The sequence below is a fragment of the Lygodium microphyllum genome, chromosome 16 (genome assembly GCF_053477565.2).
Source record: "Lygodium microphyllum isolate KBCC chromosome 16, Lygodium_microphyllum_v1.1.10, whole genome shotgun sequence".
NCBI lineage: Eukaryota > Viridiplantae > Streptophyta > Polypodiopsida > Schizaeales > Lygodiaceae > Lygodium > Lygodium microphyllum.
Genome location: NC_141150.1, coordinates 75,830,274 through 75,836,273, shown reverse-complemented (window position 1 = coordinate 75,836,273; position 6,000 = coordinate 75,830,274).

The following is a 6,000-nucleotide window of genomic DNA, read 5'->3' as shown; positions in this document are numbered from 1 at the left end:
AATAAAAAGATGCAGGGTAAAGGTGGAAAAAAGGTAGCTCGACTGAAGAAGGAAGAGGAGAAAAGACCAAAAGCGCAAGGGAAACCTTAAAAATCCAAGGTAGCTGCAAAAGGGAAAATGTGCATTTTAAAATACAAAGGCGCACCCTGAAACCTTGTAAAAGAGTACCAGGCAGTGGAAAATCCAGAAAGCTAAAATAAAAGACAAAGACAAAGGCCAAGGCAAGGGAAAGGGAGGGCAAAGGCGCACCAGGAAAAGCGCAAGACAAAACTTTTGTAAAAGAGTACAAGCGCCCCACGGTTTAACTCAAGGAGCACCGGGCTCTCACCCGTGCAATTTGTAAATATAGATGGGCGGTGGAAAGGAAGCTAGGAAGATAGAAGGACAATGGGAAAAAGGGCCTAGGCTACGGCCGGCTATGTAAAAAAGGGGAAAGGGGATGACTGCCCAAAAGGGATTTAGGGTTCTGTATATAAAGTTGAAAAGTGAATGAGAAGCTCATTCTTGTGTGTGGCAAAAAGTGGCTCTCCTCTTCTTCTTCTTCTTCTTGTTCTTGCTTGCTTGAGCTTGTGCTTGAGAGAGGGAGTGTGAGAGTGTGAGGGAGTGAGTGTGTGGGGGTGAGAGACTGTGGGGTGGAGAAGCTCTCCATCTTCTCCTCTCTTCTTCTCTTCTTTTCTCTTCTCTTCTCTTCTCTTCTCTTCTCTTCTCTTCTCTTGCTCGTGGTGATGGAGCTTGGAGCATGGAGCTTGAGGATGGAGCTTGCTTGAAGCTTGCACTTGGATCGTGGAGCTACCAAAGTGCGCAGGAGAGGAGGTAACTCGAACGTCATGGAGGTAAGCTCACTACACCCGTAGATATGGATGGTGCATCGGCTATGTGAGAGATAGCCATTAGTGCTCGGCTTGGAATGCTTGAAACAGATTGAGTGAAAGCTCCCACATTTTGGTTCTGTTGCTGGGACCAACAGATTCAAGCCTTGAGTGCTTGCGCGCTTCGAATCGAGCATCAAAGTAAGGGTTTTCCCTCGAACCGGTGCTTGAGATAGGTAGGAAGTGAGGGGGTTGAAGATGGTATTCGATCTCCTTGGGAAGTAGGTTTTGTGCTTTTTGAGATTTATGTTGTGATATGGAGTAGTGTAGGTATTTACTTTGTGATTTGGATGCATTAGAGTAGGAGAAAACAAAGAAAAACAAATAAAATAAGCATTAGGGTTACTGTTACAAAACAAGGCACAAACAGGGCAAGAATTGTGCAAAAGTGGTAAAAAACTGGCTTGTGATGCCTAAGGTCGGTAAGTGAGTTATTGCGGGGTCTCAATACCATACCTGGGAAGGGGTATAAGGGCCAAAAGTGGCAAGAAAGGCCACATTGTGCATTGCAGGGTTTCAGGAGAGCAGCAGAGAAGAGGAAAGCTTGGTGAGGGAATCCGCTTCAATCTTGGCATTAGAGAGATATTTGGCCAGCCCAGGTAATTCTACACCTTCCCCTACAGTAGTAGGATGGATTTGGAGCTGCTTGACAAGGGGGAAGGCCTCCAACACCCGGCACGATGAATTCGTGAGAGTCGGCAAAAAGATGTGTGGCGCCCGACGCGTCCGAGTAACGACGACTTTGGTCCGAGGCCCAGACTCGACCCTCGGACTGCTCGAATCGACCCTCTTGGCCACTACCACTCGAACGCCCACACTCGGATGGACTACCTTAGAGCTTTGCCTCAGCCACTACCACTCGGACTCCCACACTCAGGCCGTCCGAATCTAGCATTCAGACTACCTTAGAGCTTTGCCTCGGCCCACTCGGCCACCTGACCCTGCCTCGGCCCACTCGGCCACCTGACCTTGCCTCGGCCCACTCCGCCCTCGGACACCCAGGTTTGCACCGCTCAGTTGTGCGTTCGGACGGTGGTTACGTACGGCCCTTCCCACGGCCCTCGGACGTGTCGAATTGGGCACTCGGACCCTGCAATTTGGACCAGTTGGGCTGAGTGTGCAGTTTCACCAATTTTTTGGAAAACTTTACCTGACCCGGCCAACACTTAACAGCACGAACTGTCGGAAGCCCTTAGAATACTCAGAACTTGATTTTGGCACACGGAATAGGCAAAATCGTAGGGCGCAGCCGCTTAGCAGCTAGAGGTAGGCAGTTGTGAAACCAGGGACTTAGATGCAAACCACCGAGTGGAAAATCCTGATTAGACCCAAAAACGAATGAGGCAACAAATTAGAAAAACTTTGAACCTCAAAATTGACCCCACAGGCTACATAGAGTTAAAGGCGCATCATAGACCCACCACTGGGCTGAAAGTTCGAGCAAATGGTTCACGATTTGGCTGAACAATCCTCCAAGCTGTGCATGGTGTCTACCGTAACGGCCCTGCGGGTCGGGAAAGGGACCGCCTCCCGGACCCTCGCAAAGGGGGCTTTGCCCCCTCTGTATCCTCCCCAAGTAGGTTGGAGAGAGAACGCGCGCCGTGACAAGCCCTCCAACTTAGACCCTCGAGTAGTAATGGCCCTACGCAAGCATGGATGCTCACATGAAAAGGAGCAACCAGAAGCCCGCACCCGAATAGAGGCAAACAGAGACCCTAGAGACTTAACCGGCCAATCTAGCCATCAAGGCCAAAAAGGCCACACTACAAGGACACACGTACATTGTGTTCAAACTACGTCTAGTCAAAGCAAAATGCAACATCGTCAAGCTACCAATACGGAGATGATTAGACATGACAGTTCTGATGATAGATGTACCCTGAGCAGCGCTGCACAGACAACCAAAGATCTCCATGGAGAATCCACGTCTGACTGTGCATCTAGGGACTCAAGGGCGTGTATCAGAAGGCTTGAAGCTGTAAATCAAGACCCGGATGATGAAGACATAGTACCACCTGCTTATCTTAGGGTCAAACTCACCACAAAAAGAGAGCATGGGGTTGATGCTCTCATTGATGAAGGAGAATATTTCAATATCTTGACTTACGAAGCATGGACTCTACCAGGTCAACCAGAGCTCAAACCGACAGATGCAACTCTTAAGCCTCACGGGGAAAACCCACAAGCACTTCTAGGGAAGTGCAGAATCCTTGTAACTATTGAAACAGAAAGCTTCCCAATCATGTTCTATGTTCCTCCAAATAGCGAGAATTATGGAAAGGAAATCCTCCTAAGAAGGCCCTTCAAAAAGGCACCGAAGTGTGAAGCCGACTATATAGCATAGAGGATACACCTAGCACTACCAGGTGTGAGGATAATCATGACTTTTAGCAAGGGTGACCTCACCAAACCTCGAGGGAAGGGCAAGGAGCATTCTGACATACCAAGCAAGCCTAGTAATGAGAGCAGGGAGATGTTGAAAGAGTTGATACAAGCGCAGGTTGAACAGAGAGAACGAGTAAGTGAGGCCATACTTGAAACAAAGAGGTTAGGAGATAAGCCCAAGGATAGGGCTTGGACTTACAAATATTGTAGAAGATCACGAAAGAAGCCCAAGCCTTATAGATGAAGGCATCCATGGAGAGTTGGCATGATGCCACGATGGATATCCAAGGCATTGCTTCGTGCTCAAGGGTATTATGCAGGCACCCGATGGATTTGGGTACTGAAACCTCCTGCTAAACCACCTTGGTCAGGAGCCCAAATTAGGTTTAAAAAAATGAGACATGGGAGGATCCCTAAACGAGAATTCGAGTCTCGGACCAAAAATATTGGAGTGATTGCGCCCCTCATGATTGAAATCAAGAAACCAAACATGACCCATCAAATACTAGATCCTCAGCCTAGCATGCCTAGCAAGCAGATATTAAAGGGATCCGTCGAATGTGCACGAGGTCCACTAGTGGCCAAGGAGCCTTTGACTTTCCAAGGGGACAAGGAGCACCACAGGCACAACGTCACTGGTGATAGGGCTGATTGCTCAGCAAAGCTAACAACGGAATCCTCCAACAATCACAAGCAAATCATTCAGCTGGTGCCAGGTCTGCCTAAGAGTCCTAGGTCCCCTACGTCCTCTCTTCCCAAACAAACCCTGGAGGCACAACAAAAGACACAGGTGAGTGTTCAAAGGACAACAAGAGACACGACCATGTACGATCACCCCAGGGGCTCCACACTGCGATCCACCAAGAGTGACCAACCCACTGGACTAAACGCCACTGCTCCCAACTAGGGATCGCAGCAGTCACAGCCCTCGGCTGTGACAACACCCCTTGCAGAACGTATCCCTAACACTTCATCTGAGGAGGAGGTACCACAACTAGTAGCCTTGTCAACTCATATCCATCCCAAGCACCTGAAGCCTAGGCTCAAGGAGAAACCCCTCAAAGGTGTGGCCAAGGAAATGACGCACCAAACCACTCAACCCAGCAAGGCTATTCAACGGGTTGCGACTACGTTCCATGAGGACACACTAGAGAAAGGAAATGCTAAGGCCCAACCAGGCACAACAACGGTTGACCTAGTCCAAGGTCCTAAACCATTGAGAGATATGTCTTCACTAACCAAGAGAAAGAGGAGAAAACAACGCAAACAACAGCAGCTACAGGTGGTCGTGGACCCCAAGAGTGTTAAAACCAAGAGTGCTAGAGAGATGGGGAATAAAGCATCATTTCCATCCACCACTGAACCCATTGATGTCTCTCCTAATAGTGGTGAAACCTTAGACACATCCGTGTGCTCTGAAAAGTTAAAGTAGCTGTTGCCATCAACAGTTGCTTCCAACACTCAATCCACCGACAATAGAACTCTCATCGACCAATCAAGAGTGGAGATAACGCTGCCACAACGGGGTGACAAATTCACACCAGTCACGTCCAAAGAGAACCATGACGCAATGATAAAGCCTCAAGAGAACCATGGAAATCCCAAGCGCATGAGCACTCCTAGCATTGATCGATCTTGCTCCTCTAGGCGTGAGCCCCCAGCTACGCTAAAGCCTAGGCAAACTCCTAGAGCCTTGCGTGAGATGGCAATCAAGTAAGCCCTCGTCAAACATAGAGGTGTCTCAGAATGCCTAGCTGAGTTGGATGCCAAGCTCAAGGTGTTTGCACGTGTCTATGTCGTGGCAGACATGCGCGCATTCCCTAAAGAGCAGCTTGGAGACTACTTGCCCTTCTCTTTATCTTGGGAAGAGCAAGAACACCTTGATGAGCACTATAGCAGGCTCTTGCATGAATGCTTGCTACTCATCTCGGGCAAGGAAGCCGATGAACTGCGCTTAACTGTCACATTCAATGAGGCGCTCTGCCAACCAAATCTCGTAGACATAGAGCAACTAAAGCGACTGTCAATAGGCCGAAGTCGATTTGAGCAGTGTTGGTGTGAAAGCCGCATTGCAATGGCTGAACTAGGGGCTCAGATCATGACAGTCTCTAAGGAGATATTGGCCAAATGGCGATCCCAAAGAGACCCAACCTATGTGGCACCAACTTTCCTTCGAATGTGTTGACTGCCATTCGAGGCAAGGACTTGGCTAAACCAAGCCAAGAAAACCCTCTGCTTGATAAGGTTCTCACTGAGGAGGAGTTACATGTCGCCAGTAGACTCGGAAAAGGTTCCATGCTACTCGATGTGGTGAAATATTCATCAGTATTAAGTAAGCTGCCACATGTACTAGATGCGTGTGCCATGCTTCAGTACAATCCCGAGTTCTACAATTGGTTTCTATCCTAGTGAAGTGACAAGGATTTGAAAAAATGTATATATATAAACAATGATTTTTGTGTCACCCTATATAGACATTATCGACACACACAAGCAATAAAAAGTTAAGCGCAGACAGAAGAATTGGGGCCAACAGGCTACGCTAGGCCGGCCCCCTTTCACCAGATCATGTCCGTCTCCGGGCAAAGGGCATGCACCCCGCATTGCCACCATGGAAAGCCCTGACCAACATCCCTCATGATGTAAGCAGGGCGTAGTCCCTCTCTACACACTTTTCCCTTCTCGGCCTATCCCTTCGAGGATGAGCCCTCCAAACGCAGGACCACCAACCGATGTAACTCAGCAT